Below are 23,432 nucleotides of genomic sequence, written 5' to 3'. Positions count from 1 at the left end.
TGGGGAAGGGACGTAGCATACCGACTTTCCCGGTTAATAATTGCAAGGTGTCTGGAGCTATAAGTGCACAGAGCCAATTAGTTAAGTACCAGGTGCAGGTGGAGATTTATAAGGAGGGCGAAGCCATAGTGAGCTCGTTCCTCATTGTTAGAGGGTTAAAGGTGGCCTGCATTCTGGGAGTAGATTTTCTCCGTGAGAGGGACGCAGTGATCGACCTCTCCTCGGGAAAACTAAGCATAGTTAATAAAGGTAGGAGGATTGAGTTGTCTATGATGAAATCGAAGGAGGTACTTGTGCCATGTTGCAACCGAATTAATATCAAATGTAGGAACCCCTGGGTACTACACCTCAATGATTATTCACCTGTGACGGATCTCTATTATCCGAGTATAGAAGATAGAAATTTTGAAACAAATGTTGATGCATTTCAAACCAAAGTACAGGAATCTGAAAGTTTAAGCAACATACAAAAGCAACAGTTGACGCAGCTGCTATCGGAATATATCATGGTATTTACCGACCGACCAGGAATAGTCAAGGGGTACCACTATCACATAGAGGTGATGCCCCACAAAACATACTGTCGCGCATCTTACTCCATCCCTTGGTCGAGGAGGGAAGTAGTGGCTAAAGAGATTCGGAAGGTGTTAGCGTGGGATATCATTGAGCCCTCTTTCTCCCCATACAGTAGTCGTAGCAGTGGCGAAAGCCAACGGAAAAATCCGGCTAGTGTTAGATGCGCGGGACATCAATAAAATTATTATACCTGTCAGAACTCGTCCAGAAAATTTAGATGAGCAGATACAAAAATTCCACGGAGTTCAGTACTTGACCTCGGTCGATCTTAAAAGTTCGTACTGGCAAATCCCACTTACACCAGAATCAAGGGAGTACACAGCCTTCATATTCGGAGGGCGAAGTTACCAATTCAAGGTACTTCACTTTGGGTTGAATGTAAGTGCTGGAGTATTTATTACTGCTCTGGACATGGTACTGGGTCCAGACTTGTTAGAAAAAATCACAGTATATGTTGATGACCTTGTAATCGCTACTGCTACTTGGGACGAACATATGGAATTGCTGCATAGAGTATTAGAGAAATTTAAGCAAGCAGGTGTGACAGCAAATTTAGAAAAGTCAAAATTCGGACGCAATAAAATTAAATTTCTAGGCCACCTTATCACGCCACTTGGTATCAGCCCAGACAACAAAAAACTAGAGGCGATCCGAGAATTTCTGAGCCCCCGAACTAAAAGACAATTGAAAGCGTTCATTGGACTTACGTCTTTTTTCAGAAGGTTCGTACCTAATCAGTTGTTAAATGACGCGTCATTGTTAAATCTACTGCGAAAAAATGTGCAGTGGGTTTGGACTGACAAATGTCAGCAAGCTTTCGAAGCAATTAAAACCGCCCTGCTGAATGCAAATATTTTGCAGCACCCGGACCTATCAAAAAAATTTTTGTCTTGCGACGGACTCGTGTTCCTATGGCTTGGGAGCGTGCCTGTTCCAGTGGGAGGAAGGCAACGACCCGGCAACAATAAAGATTATCGGCTTTGCCAGTAGGACTCTAAATAGCTGTGAGAGAGCCTACTCGGCAACCGAACTGGAAGCGCTTGCAGTAGTCTGGGCTGTAAAAAAGTTTAATTACTATCTATATGGGAAGGAGATTAAAGTGTATAGTGACCACCAGGCGTTAAGTTTTTGATGTCATGCAAGCTATTCCATACCCGACTAAGGAGATGGATGCTTACCTTACGAGAATACCAAAAAAGATTATGTACATAAAAGGCCAAGATAACATAGTAGCGGATGCTTTGTCGCGACTGCCGGTAGGATTACCGGAGTTAGCAGAAATGCTAGAACAATCCGCCGAGTATAAAGTGCTTTTAGTACGAGACAATGCTTACAGGAAGGATTTTCTATATATATGTAAAAATATGTCTGAACTACAGAGATCAGATCCGATGTGGGCAAAAATCATTAACAATATTGAAAATGGTGCCAACAATAGAGATGAGCAAGGTTTTAAAATTGTGGACAATCTTTTGTATCATAAACTTAGCACGAAAGAAGACTGCTGGGCAGTATGTGTACCTCACCAGTCCGTCAAAGTCATAATATGGCACACGCACTTGGCATGGGGCCATGCAAGGATCGGGAAGTGCGCAGAACTCATGGCGAGATACTGCTACTTTCCCCGAATGAAACACCAAATTCAGGTAACAGTTAGGACTTGCGCTATATGCCAGAAAGCAAAACACTATAATAGGTCCACAAAATTTGAACTTCATCCCATAGTTCCTCTCCGGCCGCTTCAATTAGTATCTTTGGATGTAGCAGGTCCCTATCCCATGGCCAGAGGAGGTATGAAATATATACTGGCCATGTACGACATTTTTTCCAAATACTTGGCAATTTATTGTATAAAATCAGCTACTGCCAAAACCATAGTCAGACGGATCAATCAAGAATACTTGCCTCAAGTGGGGAAACCTGAAGCCATAACGACTGACAATGCCACTTATTTCACAGGTCGCACTTGGAAAAATTACCTACTGGAACAAGGTATACAGCATATTCTGGTATCCCGGTTCCATCCAGAAGCAAGTTTAGTCGAAAGAACATTCAGAGAATTGAATAAGTTCCTTAGAATTTACATAGGGAACCGACACACAAAATGGCCTGAGTTGGTCCCTAAATTTGTAGAAATACACAATTTAACACCCCACTCAAGTACAGGATACCCACCGGTAGAGATATTGAAAGGGGTTAATGAGACACAAAGTGAATGGCTCACGCCTTTACCGAGACTACCAGCCAGGGCAGAAACAAGAGAGGAAAAGATAAAAAAGGTATGGGACAACCTAACTAGCTGTGCCGCAAAGAGAAAAAAGAAGTACGACCGAGGTGTAACTAACAAACAGAAATACAATGTAGGGGACATGGTGCTTATTCGTAACCACTCCAAATCCTCAGCCACCCTAAAGCAAAATAGTAAGTGGCAATTGGTATATTCAGGGCCCTTTGAAGTAATAAAGGTGCCACACGAATGTAGCTATTTGTTAGCACATCCCCAGACGGGGAAAATAAAAGGATTGTATCCACGTAAAGATGTAAAATTATTTATTCAATGACCTGTCAGATGTAAATAGTAGTAGTTATGAGAAGATTTCAATTGTGTTTTAGAGTATAAGTATGTGAGCTTTAAGAAAGAATTTGTGTGTAGTTAAAATTTTGAGGAAGCAAGACATAAATAAGTAAACATAGCATGAAAGTAGAATCAGTAAACTGAGCAATAGCATGCAAATGGAAGACTTTGTTTACAGACAATTAGTGTCATTAAAATACTATATGCTCATCAAGCAATGAATAATCTTTTTGTTGATAAAATGATTAATTTCTTGAATCATTTTTCATTTGTAGTAAGCAAGTACAATTAATGATGCAATCTCATATAGTAATGTAACAGATGTAATTGTGTTAGAATTAAGGAACCCTGAGAGAGAGTCTCTACTGGCAAAAAAAAAAAAAATTGACTTTGTAGTACGAAACAATTATGTGATGTAACTTTTACTGCCAACAGTGATCTGAGAACGACACTGGAGCAGAATTCAATCAAAGACAAACCCCTTCCGTGTAACCTACGCTTTGTATATATCGATGCTTCAATTGAAGCCCGAGTACTTGGTACACTTCCTTGAATATTAATTACGCGGTACGCGAATCAAGTCAATCAACGCGGAAACTACACTGTAGTCCTGTAGGACAGATCATTAAAAATAATACTAGTACTAAATGAAGTATTTATTGAGCAATATGCCCAAGTCCAGCTGTCATGCACATGGTAAAATCTGTTTGCTAGATGGGTGATAACCTGGCAAGCTACACTGAAAAAGGAAAAGAAAGCTATGTACCAAAAATCACACACCTTTAAATAATTACAAAAAAGCCATATATGCCTAGTAATAGTATTAAAAGTGTGTAATGACATGGTAAACACAATGGACTCAATGTAGATGAGAGTGATTATGCTAAGAACAGTTGATATGCATTAAAAATAAACTATGTGCATAAACAATCTAGGAAAGGACGGAATATTGTGTGTAGTAGGGACAGAAAATGACTGTTGTATCTGCACCAATATATACGTCGGTATAAGTCAAGTGTTGAGTGACTAACTGTCATAGTGCAGTGCTCAACGAACAATAAATTTACTGTGTGTAAAACCGGTAGTTAGTGATCCGTTCGGAGTCGATTGAAACAAACATCGCTCGACGGAAACGTTTACAGTGTGTGAACCGAAACATTTTCGCGTGTTGAGAGACGCTCTGGCAGCGTATCGACCGTGAGAACAAATGAAAGTGTGTAGTACAACGTGTGTGTGACGAACCCTGAATACCAGTGTCACAATGCGATTCACTTGTGAAGCCACAAGAAACCCGTTATCACGCCAAAACATCCTGTGCATACCAGCGAAGCGACGGCTTACTGAACAATAAACGCTTTTAACCAAGTTGCATTTTCTTCCACAGCTAATAATCTGTATCCTTAAAGACAGTACACCGTTGTGGAATATTTGTTTCATGCGTTGTGACGGGGAGCCATGCGGAGAAGCAGAGACGAGTGCCGTGCCGCCAGCCAGCCGGTCGCGGGAAACCACTGCAACACGCCGACATTGGTGAATGGTTCGGCGCGGTTCGCGACTGCTCGGGCGCCACCCCAGCACGCCGTCGCTGTTACGGCGAGTAGGTCGTCGACCCCAGCGGTCGTTGGCACGCCGCATTCCAGACGACGCTACGCAACAATTGCTTCGCACCGCCCGCTCCGTACGACATTGTCGACATTCAACCGAAAATTACCAACTACGCTGTGAATGTACTAATCTGAAAATGATTTATAGGACACGAAATTTCGTGAAAAACAGTTTTTCTTTAGTTTACTGTGTATAAACTGTGTATAAACTGTTTACTGTGTATAAACATTCACTTGTTCGATGATATATGTTATATGTTTTCGTCATATTAGTGAAGCAAACTGACACGAATGCCATACCATGGTAGAACATTTGTCGTGAGTAAGTGTAGAGACAATCCATTACCCTACTGTAAAACTATTTAATGATTGACTTTCAGTGTGACACAGAACACAAACGTGAAAGAGTGTAGAAGGTACATTTTTAACAAGGAGACTAAAAGTTTAACATTTTGTCATAAATAACCTTTGTTATCTGTGAACATTGGATAAATTCCAACCTTTTTTGATGAACAATCGAACTGTGTTCTAAGACAAACCAGGCGAGATGACCAGGTTTTCTGACCGCACATAGCCCGAATGGGGGTGCCAAAAAACTGTAATGACCCTGGGACTAGGTTTACGGTCACCTCGCAAAGTGTGAGAAAACCATAAACAGTGTGATTAAAACTGTAGTGCAAAATAGCAAACAAGTGAATAGTGAATATTCCAACTAAGGTGACAACCAATGACAAAACGAACGTTAGTGGCAGCATATTGCTGAACATTCTTAACGTTAGTCAATTGCTGCCAGGGGGCATTGTAACGTCTCTTAGCAAAAGGCATATCATGTAATAAAGAGAAAACATTGTGTATCATGTTTTGTTATTGTATAAAATTATGTACTTTTTTTATTATTTATTTTAGATAATATCTGTGTCGGCGAGTACTGAAACCGCCACAGACGATAAATATCAAACAAAGATGAGAATATGTGACTAGTATAAATAATACAGAACGAACATTAATTTCTCTGTCGTCTTCTTGGAGTTACGTGAGTAGGATAGCCTGTGACGTGATATTGTATGTTAGCGTAGCATTCTTTTGTCAAGTTTGTAAGAGGGACGCCATTAAGCAAGATTTTGAAAAGGTGTGTAATTAATCAAATTGTTTAAATGCTTTGAATAGAGTTACTTAGTGAAACCTTGCATTATGATTTATGTCAAGCTTGCCGGGTATTTTATCCCATCCCTTTAAGACATTTTCAGTTGTTTAAATATTATTCGTGGTGCAGAGCGGCGCTACGAACGAACCAGCCGCTGCCGCGGCTCATTTAAATTGCAGTAAATGAAATCTATCATACCGCAAACAAGCGGTCAGGTAATAGTGAAGTAAAATTATTTCTTTCAGCCTTCGGAATTGCAGAGCAGAGCAGCAGATTTTATGATGTGTTTTACAGGTTGACGCGGGCTGCTGATAATATATTACTAATAGTGCAAAAAGATAATTTATTTTCATCACATAAAAGAAATCTTGCTGTGCGTAGTTCTGGTCTGGCAACCATACAGTAAAAACATCTTTTTTCTCCGATAATAGTCTCATGTTCTCGTGTTAGCCGTGGTACTTATTGTTGTTTTACTGTTAACAAAAATCCACTGCAGAACTATGATGTTGAACAATCATTGCGTACTGTAACATCAGTATTGATAAAGACGAAATTTTCATTAACCTTTTCAATAACTATAAAGTAAGGAAGATATGTTGAACTTTATGGCGAGTTACAGTAACGAAAAAATGTTCCTTTAATAGAAAGCCAGATCCAGAACAATAAGAACACAATATATTCTGTTTTGTTGAAAATTAATGATCCAAAGAAAGGCATAGCACAGCACCACTAAAAGGTATTTCGAGTCTCTTTTCGTAGTAACATATTTCATTTAATATATGAGTTGTTACGCGAATAATAATAATAAAACAAAACAAATAGAAAAAAGAGACACGATGCGAAACTGGAACGCCGTGCTGGATCCCAACGGCCTCGTATCACTAGCAGTCGAGATGACAGGCATCTTATCCGCATGGCTGTAACGGATCGTGCAGCTACGTCTTGATCCCTGAGTCAACTGATGGGGACGTTTGCAAGACAACAACCTTCTGCACGAACAGTCTGACGACGTATGCAGCAGCATGGACTATCAGCTCGGAGACCATGGCTGAAGTTACTCTTGGCGCTGATCAGAGACAGAAGCGCCTGCGATGGTGTACTCAACGACGAACCTGGGTGCACTCATGGCAAAACGTCATTTTTTCAGATGAATCCCGGTTCTGTTTACAGCATCATGATGGTCGCATCCGTGTTTGGCGACATCGCGGTGAACGCACATTGGAAGCGTATATTCGTCATCGCCATACTGGCGTATCACCCGGCGTGATGGTATGGAGTGCAATTGGTTACACGCCTCGGTCACCTCTTGTTCGCATTGACGGCACTTTGAACAGTGGACGTTACATTTCTGATGTGTTACGACCCGTGGCTCTACCCTTCATTCTATCCCTGCGAAACCCTACATTTCAGCAGGATAATGCACGATGGCACGTTGCAAGTCCTGTACGGGCCTTTGTGGATACAGAAAATGTTCGGCTGCTGCCTTGGCCAGCACATTCTCCAGATCTCTCACCAATTGAAAGCGTCCGGTCAATGGTGGCCGAGCAACTGGCTCGTCACAATACGCCAGTCACTACTCTTGATGAACTGTGGTATCGTGTAGAAGCTACATGGGCAGCTATACCTGTACACACCATCCAAGATCTGTTTGACTCAATGCCCAGACTATCAAGGCCGTTATTGCGGCCAGAGGTGGTTGTACTGGGTACTGATTTCTCAGGATCTATGCACCCAAATTGAGTGTAAATGTAATCATTTGTCAGTTCTATTATAATACATTTGTCCAATGAATACTGTTTTATCATCTGCATTTCTTCTTGGTGAAGCAATTTTAACGGACAGTAGTGTCCTTTCTCGAACTAGTTGTATTTAGACCGGTCCTCATCAAAGATGAGAAAGACATGTGGGAATTCACCGCTGAAGTGAAATGACTCCTTTTCGAAATCCTATCATAGTTACGTCAATTTGTAACTCTATCTTTAAAACATTCTGTGTATTCCGCGAAAAGCTAAATATTTAAGATTCGGCGCCCAGATAGGAAACAGACGTCACACATGGAGATAAAAATAGCTTAAATATTGTTCGCAATGGGAACCGCAGCTTCGTTGTATGTTGAATAGTTGGATATCGATATTGAAGGAACAGTACGAAATAGAGTGAGTTTCAAACAGTAACACCACAGACAAAAAAGTCTTCCTTATACAGGGCTATTACAAATGATTGAAGCGATTTCATAAATTCACTGTAGCTCCATTCATTGACATATGGTCACGACACACTACAGATACGTAGAAAAACTCATAAAGTTTTGTTCGGCTGAAGCCGCACTTCAGGTTTCTTGCGCCAGAGCGCTCGAGAGCGCAGTGAGACAAAATGGCGACAGGAGCCGAGAAAGCGTATGTCGTGCTTGAAATGCACTCACATCAGTCAAGTCATAACAGTGCAACGACACTTCACGACGAAGTTCAACAAAGATCCAAAAACTGCTAACTGCAGTCGGCGATGGTACGCGCAGTTTAAAGCTTCTGGATGCCTCTGTGAGGGGAAATCAACGGGTCGGCCTGCAGTGAGCGAAGAAACGGTTGAACGCGTGCGGGCAAGTTTCACGCGTAGCCCGCGGAAGTCGACGAATAAAGCAAGCAGGGAGCTAAACGTACCACAGCCGACGGTTTGGAAAATCTTACGGAAAAGGCTAAAGCAGAGGCCTTACCGTTTACAATTGCTACAAGCTCTGACACCCAATGACAAAGTCAAACGCTTTGAATTTTCGGCGCGGTTGCAACAGCTCATGGAAGAGGATGCGTTCAGTGCGAAACTTGTTTTCAGTGATGAATCAACATTTTTTCTTAATGGTGAAGTGAACAGACACAATGTGCGAATCTGGGCGGTAGAGAATCCTCACGCATTCGTGCAGCAAATTCGCAATTCACCATAAGTTAACGTGTTTTGTGCAATCTCACGGTTTAAAGTTTACGGCCCGTTTTTCTTCTGCGAAAAAAACGTTACACGACACGTGTATCTGGACATGCTGGAAAATTGGCTCATGCCGCAACTGGATATTGACAGCGCCGACTTCATCTTTCAACAGGATGGTGCTCCACCGCACTTCCATCATGATGTTCGGCATTTCTTAAACAGGAGATTGGAAAACCGATGGATCGGTCGTGGTGGAGATCATGATCAGCAATTCATGTCATGGACTCCACGCTCTCGCGACTTAACCCCATACAATTTCTTTCTGTGGGGTTATGTGAAAGATTCAGTGTTTAAACCTCCTCTACCAAGAAACGTGCCAGAACTGCGAGCTCGCATCAACGATGCTTTCGAACTCATTGATGGGGACATGCTGCGCCGAGTGTGGGAGGAACTTGATTATCGTCTTGATGTCTGCCGAATCACTAAAGGGGCACATATCGAACATTTGTGAATGCCTAAAAAAACTTGTTGAGGTTTTGTATGTGTGTGCAAAGCATTGTGAAAATATCTCAAATAATAAAGTTATTGTAGAGCTGTGAAATCCCTTCAATCATTTGTAATAACCCTGTATAGTGGTGCCAAGCAGATAATGTCGGCTGCAGCCAAAAGCAAATTACTAGAGGCTGTAACTTTCTACCGACTACCATAGATTTAGGTCTACGGAACCGATCGGCCAGTCATTAGTTAAGGCACTGTAACTATCTTCCCATGGAACGTAAAAGACAGCTGTATGGCAACAGTATATCATCGATGAAAGTGGCCCCGCTCATTAAGCATTACGTGGCCTCAGGGCTCAGCATTCATTTACTGGGTACGGGCTTGGCGACTCTGGTGTTCCTGAAATGGGTACTGGCAATCGCCTCTAGTGCTTTGTCGCCGTAAGCTCTGGACATCAGGACATGCTACGGCGACTACCGTTCTGTTGTTTGCCACAGGATACGGGGAACTTTGCTTGATCGACCGGATATCTCACTCTCATCGTGTGCTGCACTTCTGTGCCCTTTCCGATTTCGGAATCTCTGTCTGACCATGATGTAACCTAACTGAAATCATCTCCTATCACCCAGCGTTTTCTTAGTACACCTCCTCCTCTTGTGATTCTTGAACAGAGTATTTCCTATTTCTAGCTGAAATTTACTACAGAACGCAGTTAGTGTGTCTCCTCTCTCATTCCTTGTCCCAAGCCCATATTCTCCTATAGCCGTTTCTTCTGTTCCTCCCCCAACAATCGCATTCTGATCCCCCATCAGTATTAGATTTTTATCTCCCTTTACGAACTGCATTACCCTTTCAATATCCTCATATACTTGCTCTGTCTCTTGATCGTCAGCTTGCAGTGTCGGTATGTATACCTGTACTGCCGTTGTTGGTGTTGTTTTGATGTCGATGCAGATAAGAACAACACTATCACTGAACTGTAACATACTCTCTGCCCTACCTTCCTGTTCATAACGAATCCTACTCCCATTATATCGTTTTCTGTTGCCGTTGACATTAGCCTATACTCACTTGATCAGAAATGCTTATCTTCTTTCCTTTTCACTTCACTTACCACTACTAAAGGGTGTCCGAAAAGTCTTTCCCTGATTATATAAATTGATAACTCAGGCTAGAAGTAAGATACAAATATGAAACTAGTGTGTAATTTTTTACAAACTATCGAAGATTTTTCCACACAACAGTAAACTTCCACATGAGCACCCTTAGTAGCACGTAGCACATCTAGGCGATATTCAATTTCCGTCCACACATTAGCCATCACTGGAGGGATCGATTCAGCGACTGTGGTTATCCGTTGCCGCAGGGTTTCAAGATCTGGTACACGTGTTCGGTAGACCTCGTCCTTGACATAACCCCATAAAAAGAAGTCTAATGGCGTTATGTCATGAGAGCGTGGAGGCCATCACGACCAATCCATCGCCCAGGAAAGGTCACATCGAGATAGGCACGGACGTCCAAACCCCAATGTGGCGGTGCGCCATCTTGCTGAAACAAGACATTAGGGTGATACTGAAGCAGCTGAGCAACAGTATACAGTTGCAACATGTCCAGATACACTGCAGATATGATGGTGGCCTCAGCGAAGAAGAATGGCTCGATAATTCGATCGTGCAATAGCGCGCACCAAACAGTCACATTTGGACCACCTCTGGTGCACTCAATTACGTCACCAGGGGGTTGTGAACCACAAATGCGCACATTATGGCGATTCACTACTCCACTGACAAAAAAGGTCGCTTCGCCGGAAAAGGCAATTCGTCTGAGATAACCAACATCGTCCTCAATACGTGATAGCATTTCGACCGCAAAGTCATATCGACGTGTACTGTCATTGGGCAACAAGGCCTGAACGATTTTCACTTTGTACGCACGAAACAATAAACGTTTGTGTAAAATTTCATGGAGAGAGCGTTTTGGCATCTGTAATTCACGTGCGGCCCTGCGCACAGATTTCTTCGGACTTTGCAGAGAAGACTGCCTTACAGCTTCCACCCTATCTGCTGAGGTTCTTGGTCGAGCAGACCTCGGAAGGTCAGCAACTGATCCTGTGTTCTTGAGCTTCTCATACCAGGCTTTAATGCTCTTGACATCAGGTGGATTCCTTCCAAATGTTGTCTGGAAGTGTCTCTGCACTGTGATTGGTGATCGTGTCTCATGGAACCATAGGACACAGTGTGCCTTCTCCTGATTGGTTAACATGGCTTCTTGGGCACTGCACTTCATCCACTACTTACGTACTGCGAACCTAAAACAGCAAAAAAAATCTTTGATAGTTGTAAACAATTCGGCACAAGTTTCATATTTGTATCTTTCTTCTAGCCTGCTTTATCAATTTATGTAATTAGGGAAAGACTTTTCGGACACCCTGTATATCTAAATTGATCCTTTGGATTTCCCTTTCCAGATTTTCTGTCTTCCCCACCACGTTCAAGGTTCTGACATTCCACACCCCGACTCGTAGTGCGTTATCCTTTCGGTGGTTATTCATTATTTTCCTCATGGTCATCTACTCTTTGTCAGTCCTCTTTCGGAGACCCGTGTGGGGACTGTTCTGAAATCTTTAGCCAATGGAGAGATCATCACGAAACGTTTTCAATTGCACGCCCTTATGTGTCTTTAATGCAGTGATCTACATTACCTTCTGGGTCCTCTTGCCGTTGATCATTGCTGATTCTTCCGTCTTTAGCGACGATTTCCCGTCCCAAGAACGAGAGAGTGCCTTGACTTCTGTCTGCCTCTCCGCCCTCTTTGACAAGCCCGTTGCCAGAGTGATGGTGACTTGTTATGCCAGAAATCTCCGGCCGTCAGTGAGTACTGTATTCGTACTGGAGAATGGGAGCCATTTCAGGAGTGTCGCTTACATAGACGCATAGACTTTGAGAACAAGTTTCTCCACCATGGAAGCAAAGGAAGTGGCAAAGACAGAGGGTCCCTTTTAAGTTTTCCTTGTACACTGAGTTGTTCTTTAGTGGATAAAGGAGCGAGGAGCGAATGCCGTTCATGAACATATCATGCAGATGTTAGTTTATTGTACAAATAATACATAACTTTGTTGCTGTATTTGCCGTATGAGTTTCTAACAGTAAATGTGAATGTTTATTGTACAACTGATATCAAGCAGCAGAAATAATACATAACTTTGTTGCTGTATTTGCAGTATGAGTTTGTAACAGTAAATGTGAATAGAGAAATAGATCCAGATACAAAAGATTTATAAATCTTTCACTCTACAGTACAATGTCTTTTCTGAAGATGTCGAGGCTTGGCCACTAAGAAGGTCTGTAAATGTTATTTAACTGGCACATACTCAAAATAGAGTCACTGCACGGATGCTCCGGAGAGGGGATGCTTGCATGTCATTGGCAGCGGCGTGATAGTCCCCTCGTGCCAGTGTGGCGGCTGTAGGAAACGCGGCGGCATGATTGGTAGCGCGCGTATTTGAAGATACGGCAGCTGTACTCGATGTTCTGCGGCTTTACAGAGAGGCCCCAGCATTGTGTCTGCGTTGATAAGTCTCGTCAGATTCACAGCTGCTACAGCGATATCACTGCGTCGGAAGGCTGATGTTCGACAACGGTACTATCGAAGTTTGATTACCACGTACTGGACCGTAACGATTCATCCATTCAACATGATACAGGAACAGAATAACTCACAAGGTGACAATGAACATTTCAGTGGAAGTAAGGGTCAGAATAAAAGTCAACAGACTAAGTAGGCCAGTCATTCCATGCCAGAGAGCAAATAATTTCCAGTTTCCCACGGTTTCGCGCTCTCTGTGGGGTGATGTTATCGGTAATTCGTGTTATTGGATATCACAGAGAATTTAGAAGGATTCACTGCAACATCTTGACAATCAGTTTATTTTATATGGTAAATAAGTGGGAAAAGGAAAGGTTGGAAGCTGAATAGCTGTATGAAGAAGAAGTGAAAGAAATCCCAGTGTTCCGACGCAGAAAGGAAACTACGGATCACCAGGAAGATTATACAAGAGTGCAGAAGGAGAAGTGCTCACAATCGAAATGTGGTAGACCAAAACAGCAACGTGACTTTCGAAAATGTTTACCTTGGTATCAACACTAAGAATGGACATTAGCTCCAGTGCTATTAAAGAGGAACTAGATGATCCAAATACTGCTGTCCTTGAAAATAATACTGCAGAGGTTGATGTTTCGTTCTCTGCTAGACGTGAAGGGAAGGCATTTACCTGTGTGACTAAATGTGAACAACATTTACATTGAATCAGTGATAGGCAACGGAAGGTATGTTTTCGGTTATTTCGGAAAAAGTTTTCAATAAATTTGAAATGTGAGTTTTTTGTGCAGTACTTCTTCTTAAGAACATAAAAATGAAAGACGTGAGTTTGAAAAAAAGGGCACATTAAAGAAGCAAGCATTTATGTCAAAGTTACATTATGGAACTATGTCTTTTAACAGTACCGAAATTAAATGCAGATGTCACAGACTTAATGAATTATTTGCATGAGAAGGCGGCAGTAGTCGATTTCAGTAAGGGCACCACTGTGCTGGTAATTAAAGTTAAAATTATTGAATCGAAGTTCAGCCAACAACAAAGAAAGAAACACCACTTATACATTTAAATGTAACTGAACAAAAGTGCCAAATCAGAATTTAGAAGGTGTAACTAATATAATGCAAAACATCGAGAGATGAAAATTATCGGTGACAAAGGAAAAAGAAATCTATCACATTTGCTGCATATATATCGTGAAGTCTTTTCAAGTGATGCAGGTAAAATAAAAGGATTCTCATATTAGTTTTAAGTTAGAGACCATAACCATTTCTGTTAGGCTTTACCCAGTACCTCTGGTCCATAAAACAACACTATTGGAAGAGATTCAGAATATGTGGTGTCACGGGATGGTCCACACGTTACTACAACAGTACAGTTTTAATAATATACACAAGACAGATAGAAGGATAAGAATCGTCCACCTGCTTAGCGAAGTGGTACCTAGGTTGCCTCCCATGCAGCGGGCCCGAGTTCGTTTCCCGGCCGGGTTGGAGGTTTTCTCATTACGTGGGCTGGGTGTTACGTTGCCCTCATTTCATTCTTATCACCGGCACGCATATCGCCAAATGTGGCGTCGTCTGACATAAGACTCGCACTTGGTGGCCGAACTTCCCTGGACTGGGCCTCCCAGCCAGCAATGCCATACGCTCATTTAATTTCATTGACATTTGTAGAGAATTACAAATAGGTATATCATACCTTGCTTACAACAGAGCATAAACGGTTATAACGAAGGGGCACGTTATATCGTCCATCGCTGTCTCGCGTTCAAGACACCTTCATAGAAAAAGCGAACAAAAGTCTTCTGCCTAGTTTGATGGATTTTTCTGCCTGTAATTTTTACACAGGGAGAATCTTAAAACGGAAAAGCGTATTGGTACATTGACGTTTCACTTCTGAGTAAAGTGTGTTAGAAAGTAATTTCATAATAAAAAACCACAGTTGGGCAAGATGACTCATAACAGTAGTTTTTTTGGGTTGAAACTAAATAATTTGTTTCTTTGATTGTATGTGTATGACTGAGGTGGTGCCGCTTTTACGTTAGATATGCTGTAGATTCACTAGGTATGCGTGGCTCCGATGGCGTTTAAAAACAACAGTTAAATGATCCCGCGGCAGGAAGCAACTGTCATAAGCAGAGATGAACTGAAGGAAACTATAGTGACGAGTATTTTATTTCATTGTTATTAGCCAAACGTCCACCATTTAACATGTCAAAAGCCGAATATTTGAAAGAAATCATGTTTACGCCAGTGACTGTTAAACTTTGTATTTCCACTATTGCAATTTCGGTTTTATGCCATTATCAAGTGCAGATTTTTTGGCTTTAAGGCATGTCAACTTTATACAGGCTGACACATTTATATGTCGTTGTCATTTGCTGTTATATACACTACTGGCCAATAAAATTGCTATACCAAGAAGAAATGCAGATAGTAAACAGGTAATCATTGGACAAATGTATTATACTAGAACTGAATTGCGATTACATTTTCACGCAATTTGTGTAAATAGATCCTAAGAAATCAGTACCCAGGAGAACCACCTCTGGCCGTAATAATGGGGTGGATACGCCTGGTCTAGGGGTAGCGTCATTGACTCATAATCAAAACATCTTCGGTCCCGGGTTCGATCCCCGCCGCTGCCTAAATGTTGATAAATAATCAGCATTGGCGGCCGAAGACTTCCGGCATAAGAAAGCCTCCTTCTGCCAACGGCCTTGTCAAAGAGCCGATAGAGGTTCAGGGCACTTTCTTGTCCTAGGGGTGGGAAATTGCCCCTAAAGGCGGAACAATCAGCAATGATCAACGACATGAGGATGCAGAAGGCAATTGAAACCACTGCATTAAAGACACGTATCGTGTATCCACGGGACATCTGGCCTGTAATTGAAGAAGTGTCATGATGATCTCTCCATTGGCAAAAGATTCCGGAATAGTCCCCCATTCGGATCTCCGGGAGGGGACTGCCAAGGGAGAGGTTACCATGAGAAAAAGATTGAATAATCAACGAAAGGATAACGTTCCACGAGTCGGGGCGTGGAATGTCAGAAGCTTGAACGTGGTAGGGAAACTAGAAAATCTGAAAAGGGATATGCAAAGACTCAATCTAGATATAGTAGGGGTCAGTGAAGTGAAGTGGAAGGAAGACAAGGATTTCTGGTCAGATGAGTATCGGGTAATATCAACAGCAGCAGAAAATGGTACAACAGGTGTAGGATTCGTTATGAATAGGAAGGTAGGGCAGAGGGTGTGTTACTGTGAACAGTTCAGTGACCGGGTTGTTCTAATCAAAATCGACAGCAGACCAACACCGACAACGATAGTTCAGGTATACATGCCGACGTGGCAAGCTGAAGATGAACAGATAGAGAAAGTGTATGAGGATATTGAATGGGTAATGTAGTATGTGAAGGTGGACGAAAATCTAATAGTCATGGGCGACTGGAATGCAGTTGTACGGGAAGGAGTAGAAGAAAAGGTTACAGGAGAATATGGGCTTGTGACAAGGAATGAAAGAGGAGAAAGACTAATTGAGTTCTGTAACAAGTTTCAGCTAGTAATAGCGAATACCCTGTTCTAGAATCACAAGAGGAGGTGGTATACTTGGAAAAGGCCGGGAGATACGGAAAGATTTCAATTAGATTACATCATGGTCAGACAGAGATTCCGAAATCAGATACTGGATTGTAAGGCGTACCCAGGAGCAGATATAGACTCAGATCACAATATAGTAGTGATGAAGAGTAGGCTGAAGTTCAAGAGATTAGTCAGGAAGAATCAATACGCAAAGAAGTGGGATACGGAAGTACTAAGGAATGACGAGATACGTTTGAAGTTCTCTAACGCCATAGATACAGCAATAAGGAATAGCGCAGTAGGCAGTACAGTTGAAGAGGAATGGACATTTCTAAAAAGGGCCATCACAGAAGTTGGGAAGGAAAACATAGGTACAAAGAAGGTAGCTGCGAAGAAACCATGGGTAACAGAAGAAATACTTCAGTTGATTGATAAAAGGAGGAAGTACAAATATGTTCCGGGAATATCAGGAATACAGAAATACAAGTCGCTGAGGAATGAAATAAATAGGAGGTGCAGGGAAGCTAAGACGAAAGGGCTGCAGGAAAAATGTGAAGACATCGAAAAAGATATGATTGTCGGAAGAACAGACTCAGCATACAGGAAAGTCAAAACAACCTTTGGTGACATTAAAAGCAACGGTGGTAACTTTAAGAGTGCAACGGGAATTCTACTGTTAAATGCAGAGGAGAGAGCAGATCTTTACCCTCTATGAGGGTAAAGATTTGTCTGATGTGATAGAAGAAGAAACAAGAGTCGATTTAGAAGAGATGGGGGATCCAGTATTAGAATCGGAATTTAAAAGGCAGAATGTATAGATAACATTCCATCAGAATTTCTAAAATCATTGGGGGAAGTGGCAACATAACGACTATACACGTTGGTGTGTAGAATATATGAGTTTGGCGACATACCATCTGACTTTCGGAAAAGCATCATTTACACAATTCCGAAGACGGCAAGACCTGACAAGTGCGAGAATCATCGCACAATCAGCTTAACAGCTCATGCATCGAAGATGCTTACAAGAATAATATACAGAAGAATGGAAAAGAAAATTGAGAATGCGCTAGGTGAAGATCAGTTTGGCTTTAGGAAAAGTAAAGGGACGAGAGAGGCAATTCTGACGTTACGGCTAATAATGGAAGCAAGGCTAAAGAAAAATCAACACACTTTCATAGGATTTGTCGACTTGGAAAAAGCGGTCGACAATATAAAATGGTGCAGGCTGTTCGATTCTGAAAAAAGTAGGGATAAGCTATAGGGAGAGACGGGTCATATAAAATATGTACAACAAGCAAGAGGGAATAATAAGAGTGGACGATCAAGAACGAAGTGCTCGTATTAAGAAGGGTGTAAGACAAGGCTATATCCTTTCGCCCCTACTCTTCAATCTGTACATCGAGGAAGCAATGATGGAAATAAAAGAAAGGTTCAGGAGTGGAATTAAAATACAAGGTGAAAGGATATCATTGATACGATTCGCTGATGATATTGCTATCCTGAGTGAAAGTGAATAAGAATTAAATGATCTGCTGAACGGAATGAACAGCCTAATGAGTACACAATATGGTTTGAGAGTAAATCGGAGAAAGACAAAGGTAATGAGAAGTAGCAGAAATGAGAACAGCGAGAAACTTATCATCAGTATTGATGGTCACGGCCGGCCGAAGTGGCCGTGCTGTTAAAGGCGCTGCAGTCTGGAACCGCAAGACCGCTACGGTCGCAGGTTCGAATCCTGCCTCGGGCATGGATGTTTGTGATGTCCTTAGGTTAGTTAGGTTTAACTAGTTCTAAGTTCTACGGGACTAATGACCTCAGCAGTTGAGTCCCATAGTGCTCAGAGCCATTTGAACCATTTTTTGATGGTCACGAAGTCATTGAAGTTAAGGAATTCTGCTACCTAGGCAGTAAAATAACCAATGACGGACGGAGCAAGGAGGACATCAAAAGCAGACTCGCTATGGCAAAGAAGGCATTTCTGGCCAACAGAAGTCTACTAATATCAAATACCGGCCTTAATTTGAGAAAGAAATTTCTGAGGATGTACGTCTGGAGTACAGCATTGTATGGTAGTGAAACATGGACTGTGGGAAAACCGGAACAGAAGAGAATCGAAGCATTTGAGATGTGGTGCTATAGACGAATGTTGAAAATTAGGTGGACTCATAAGGTAAGGAATGAGGATGTTCTATGCAGAATCGGAGAGGAAAGGAATATGTGGCAAACACTGATAAGGAGAAGGGACAGGATGATAGGACATCTGCTAAGACATGAGGGAATGACTTCCCTGGTACTAGAGGGAGCTGTAGAGGGCAAAAACTGTAGAGGAAGACAGAGATTGGAATACATCAAGCAAATAATTGAGGACGTATGTTGCAAGTGCTACTCTGAGATGAAGAGGTTAGCACAGGTAAGGAATTCGTGGCGGGCCGCATCAAACCAGTCAGTAGACTGATGACAAAAAAAAAAAAAAAACTCCTGGGCATTGAGTCAGAGCTTGGATGGCGTGTACAGGTACAGCTGTAGGATTTCGCAGGGATCGAATGAAGGGTAGAGCGACGGGTCGTACCACATCAGAAATGTAGCGTCTACTGTACAAAGTGCCATCAATGCGAACGAGAGGTGACGAGACGTGTAACCAATGGCAGCCCATACCAACACGCCGGGTGATACGCCAGTATGACGATGACCAATACACGCTTCCAATGTGCGTTCACCGCGATGTCGCCAAACACGGATGCGACCATCATGATGCTGTAAACAGAACCTGGATTTATCCGAAGAAATGACGTTTTGCCATTCGTGCACCCAGGTTCGTCGTTGAGTACACTATCGCAGGGGCTCCTCTCTGTGATGCAGAGTCAAAGGTAACCGCGGCCATGGTCTCCGAGCTGATAGTCCATGCTGCTGCAAACGTCGTCTAACTGTTCGTGCAGATGGTTGTTGTCCTTCAAACGTCCCCATCTGTTGACTCAGGAATCGAGACGTGTCTGCACGATCCGTTACAGCCATGCGCATAAGATGCCTGTCATCTCGTCTGCTACTGATACGAGACCGTTGTGCTCCAGCACGGCGTTCCGTATTACCCTCCTGATCCCACCGATTCCATATTCTGCTAACAGTCATTGGATATCGACCAACGCGAGCAGCAATGTCGCGATACGATAAACCGCAATCGCGATAGGCTACAATCCGACCTTTATCAATGTCGGAAATGTGATGGTACGCATTTCTCCTCCTTACACGAGGCATTACAACAACGTTTCACCAGGCACAGCCGGTCAACTGCAATTTGTGTATGAGAAATCGGTTGGAAACTTTACTCATGTCACCACGTTGTAGGTGTCGTCACCGGCGCCAATCTTGTGTGAATGCTCTGAAAAGCTGATTACTGGCATATCACAGCATCTTCTTCCTGTAGGTTAAATTTCGCGTCTGTAGCACGTCAGCTTCGTGGTGTAGCAATTTTAACGCTGCTAAGTAGTGCGAGCACAAATGTCCATATATCGTAAAACTGCACAGTCTGAACATACCCATGTTCGTTCCACCATCATTAGAAACTTTTGCACTATCACTATGACCTGTAATTATGTGCAGCATGCTACACGTAAAATTTGAGAGCTCAAACAAAAGCAAATTATGCTTCGATAGCTTACAGTTTACTGCAGTTCCAACAGTAAGCCCACGAGTAAGTAACAGGTCACGTACAACCAGCGGAAAATCCGTCCAGTGGATTAAACTTAGCACTCCACGTGGGCAATATTTGAACATACCATTTTCCAAAACAAAAATAAAAGCATGAATCTAAAACAAATCGATCACATGTAAAGTTAGTTTCACATCACACTTACACGGAGCAAAAGCAGGTCAAGGTAGTCACTTAAAATACAGTTTCAAGTCAGCTCTCAGCCTTGCTGGCAATACAGACGCAGAGGGAAGCAATTACAATAGTTGGCTCCACAGTTCGGAAAAGCAACGTCTTCACTTCCAGAAAGTCGGATTCGTTCTCCGCAGATACGGCTTTGATGGACTAAAGGAAAGCGCCAAAAATCATTTCTGCCCGTCAACCGACATGCAGTCAAAATATTGAACTACCACCGGGGTAGTGACCACTGCAAAAACACTGCCTGCCGCCACAGCGCGTGGAGCTGCCAGTGGCGTGCAGATTGCCCGTTAGCGCAGAATTCCTCGTAAACGCTCTCGTTAAACTCTGTGCACACGCCTCACTCCCGCTAAGCCATCCTTACCTCGCTTAAGCTGTTGGCGCACGGACCGTGTATCCGAACGTTGAGCGTTGAGCGTGCTGAGTTTCTGACGTCATAGCGTGGAACAGCACGTTCGGGAGTCTTTTCGAACGTGCAGAGCAATATCTAGCATGTCAGATATTCTGAGCGTGCGTCTGAGCGTTGACCAATGAGATGGCACAACGCCACCTACGTCACGTGCACGCCATCTCCCTGCAGCTCAGAGTTTGAGGCGCCATATTGGCATTAATTTACATCCTATACGTATATAATATGCCGTTTCTCAGCACCAGCAAACTGAGAATAACTCGAAAACACGTTGTTAACTGTGTGATTCGTCGCAATGAAATAATGAGAAACAGCATATTAGCGGCAATAGAATTATTGTAACTTGGGTATTATGAGAGTATGCTATTTCAAGGCAACGGCACACTGGGAATGCACTAAAAACGCATTGTTCTCGGTACAATTTGTTATAGTTAAATTACAATTAGTAACATAGCTACGATTAAAGCTTTTAGCAAGTGGCAACATACTAGGATTGACGTTTGAGCATGTGTTGTTGATTTAATCCATGTTTAAAGTCCGTTATGAGACATTTACCCTACCCCCAAGGGATGGTGGCCTCGGGCTCGTCAGTGTCCGAATGCGAGCTGCAGCCTTGTATATGAGTACCATGAGAAAACAGTGGACCGGCCGGGGCACATCTCTAATGCGCAGCTTCCTTGAGGTCGTCCTGCCTGCATCCACCTCGCCACCGGTGTCTGTCGGCCACATCGTGCCTCATTTGTCTCATATTTCGAGCTATTTCGTCGACTATAGCGCCCCGGAATGTGATGGAGACCAAACACCCCTCCATCCAGTGGCCCATAGTATGGACTACCGCCCACCAGCTCTTCCCGTCGGGGCACTATGGTATCACATAGTCAACAGAAAATTTGCCACGAAAGAGCGACTGCTCAACATTGGCTTGTCAGATTCCCCTCTTTGTCTCCTTTGCCAGTAACTGGACACTGATGACCACCGTCTGACATGCGCCTCTTCGCAAGACGTATGGCGCTTCGTGCAGCAAATCATTGCCTGCTATCTCCGAGAGCCGCCAGACACAATCGAACATCGAATGTTTCTATACCCGGAGGACAAACATTTTCCCGCCGCCAAATATCGTACTATTACGTGGGTGAAAGGGTGGGCGGTCGCTTATCTCTTTCATGAGGGACCTAAATCCCGCCTCGACTTCTACACCTGCTTAGAACAGCCCATGCAGCTCTCGTAAACACGCCACGTTACCGAACATTATTTCCTAACTATCTTCAAGGGGTCTTTGTTAGACCTCCACTAAGTTGGGGGTTGCCTGGCCCATAGGGTACCTACACCTCCTCCCCCGGCGGTGTCTGAGTTTAAGCCGCCTACGATCGATTCTACCTCTGACCTCCGCGGATGGGAGAGCGCGTCGCTGATTGCACGGATTTTATTTCTTTTTTCTTTTCCTTTTCTTTACCCAGAATTTACATATTTTTTTCTCTGTCGCCGATGTATTCCACATGATAATAATGAATATTACAAAAACACAATGCAAATAAATAAACAACAACAACGCCTTGAACTTCTGCTGGTTCCTGTGTCTCCTCCTTCCCTACGCCCCACAGGCTCGGTGGTGGTGAGGGAGACACTGTGGCCAGGCCTCGGGTTTCGACCCCTGCCCACTTTGCACCTCGAGTCCCCACCGGTCTACTATAAAAAAGAATTAAAAAAAAGACTAACAAAGAAGAAAAGCGTAGTCAGTAGCGTCACTGATGCGTGTCGAAACGAGTAATAGAGCGATGGTTCGCGTCTCGCCACACCTATTTTTTCTTCCTTACATTTGCGTTGTTATTAGGTTCTGATGCTTTATTACCAATTTAATATACCGGGTGATCAAAAAGTCAGTATAAATTTGAAAACTGAATAAATCACGGAATAATGTAGATAGAAAGGTACAAACTGACACACATGCTTGGAATTACATGGGGTTTTATTAGAACCAAAAAAATACAAACGTTAAATAAATGTCCGACAGATGGCGCTTCATCTGATCACAATAGCAATAATTGGCATAACAAAGTAAGACAAAGCAAAGATGATGTTCTTTACAGGAAATGCTCAATATGTCCACCATCATTCCTCAACAATAGCTGTAGTCGAGGAATAATGTTGTGAACAGCACTGTAAAGCATGTGCGGAGTTATGGTGAGGCATTAGCGTCGGAAGTTGTCTTTCAGCATCCCTAGAGATGTCGGTCGATCACGATACACTTGCGACTTCAGGTAACCCCAAAGCCAATAATCGCACGGACTGAGGTCTGGGGACCTGGGAGGCCAAGCATGACGAAAGTGGCGTCTGAGCAGACGATCATCACCAAACGACGCGCACAAGAGATCTTTCACGCGTGTAACAATATGAGGTGTTTTTTTTTTTTTTTGTTCTAATAAAACCCCATGTCATTCCAAGCATGCGTGTCAATTTTTACCTCTCTACCTACATTATTCCGTGGTTTATTAAGTTTTCAAATTTATACTGACTTTTCGATCACCCGGTAGGTATATACTATAATATTAAATGTTATGTAAAGATAAGTTCACCTTTTTTTGAGGAGTGATTTTTTTTCCATTGGATTAATCTACAGGACAGCTTGCTCTACTTGTATAAACATATTTT

The sequence above is a fragment of the Schistocerca nitens genome, chromosome 6 (genome assembly GCF_023898315.1).
Source record: "Schistocerca nitens isolate TAMUIC-IGC-003100 chromosome 6, iqSchNite1.1, whole genome shotgun sequence".
Classification (NCBI taxonomy): Eukaryota; Metazoa; Arthropoda; class Insecta; order Orthoptera; family Acrididae; genus Schistocerca; species Schistocerca nitens.
This window is presented reverse-complemented; position numbering follows the sequence as displayed.